This window comes from Micropterus dolomieu, linkage group LG07 (assembly GCF_021292245.1).
Source record: "Micropterus dolomieu isolate WLL.071019.BEF.003 ecotype Adirondacks linkage group LG07, ASM2129224v1, whole genome shotgun sequence".
Classification (NCBI taxonomy): Eukaryota; Metazoa; Chordata; class Actinopteri; order Centrarchiformes; family Centrarchidae; genus Micropterus; species Micropterus dolomieu.
In genome coordinates, this window is record NC_060156.1 from 25,230,941 (window position 1) to 25,232,201 (window position 1,261).

Here is a 1,261-nt window from a genome sequence, read left to right on the forward strand (position 1 = left end):
GGACAAGAGTGAATTTTATTAAGCATGTGTGTCTTTAATATGGATTGAGGGAGAGCGGGTGTTATAGAAATGTGTCAAAACTATTGGTTTGTATTGACTGACTGGTGTATAATTTGTGTTGGCATCGTCAATGTGTGTGTATGCACGCACAGGAGGAGCAGGCTGCCAAGTTGAAGGCAGACAATATCAGAGTCGCCCTGGAGAAGATCAAGGAGGCCCAGGTTAAAAAGGTGGGACTGGATCTCAAACACAGTAGAAAGAAAGATTCTACAGAAATATGTGTTGTGCATATTTGTGTGTCAGACTATGTGCATGTGCCTGAGTCCTGGCACGTGTCCAGCGGACTCAGTTTTCTGGGTCAGGTCAGTGTTACTCCACATTGAAATCTGGTCAATGACAGCTGTGGTCAACACACACACACACACACACACACACACACACAGCACTCAACATAATGACCACTGCATGTTAAGTCCCAATCCCGGAGGGAGGGAGGGAGACTGGATTACTAACCTGGATTTATTACACAAAGACAGAACTCCAGCTACCTGTATGTTGATTTTGCACAAAGGTGACAGTGGACGTTTTGTTTTCAATCTCTGTATGTCACACACACACACACACACACAGACGATAAGACGATGAAAATATAACCATGAAAATGCCCGTTTTTACTTGGGATCTTGAACCTCATTTATACTGTGGACGTGAGAAATACTTCATTGGTTGGTAGGTGTTAAAATATTATGGGCCAGATGTGTAAACGATGAACAGAAGCCATAAATATGCCATTTTTTACACATAAAGAGGTGTTCACTTTGCAAAACAGAATGTGCTGTAATGCGTGCAACTTGCACATGCTGAATACCTAAAATATATTTTGATTAATAACAGCGTGAGAGAGGAGTCTCTGTTGCATAAATTATGTGACACCAAGACTAGAATGCAACTAAATCCAAGTTGTGTTTTTATACATTTATACACACAGTAATATTTATAAAAACAATTGACCAGTCAAATAATTTATAAACCAACACACAAACATTTGTTTGCGTTTTAAAACACAGGTGAGAAACAATATGTAGCTTACTGATTCATGTAACCCCTGGTCTCACTCATGGGTGTTGTGGCACTGAATATATGTAAAGGTGATCTCTGTTCTCCGTGCTATTCAGACTTCAGGGACAACGTGTCTCAGTGGGATGATATGCTTGACCCTAAAGCTGGATAAAGTACTTGCTAGAAAGAGTTTATTTAAAAA

At 40.1% G+C, this 1,261-nt stretch overlaps 1 protein-coding gene across 3 annotated transcripts in view; it reads left to right on the forward strand.

The window, feature by feature from the left end:
* Nucleotides 1-1,261, forward strand: part of raph1a (Ras association (RalGDS/AF-6) and pleckstrin homology domains 1a) — a 66,958-nt gene that overhangs the window by 50,507 nt on the left and 15,190 nt on the right. The gene's annotated exons all lie outside the window — the stretch shown is intronic.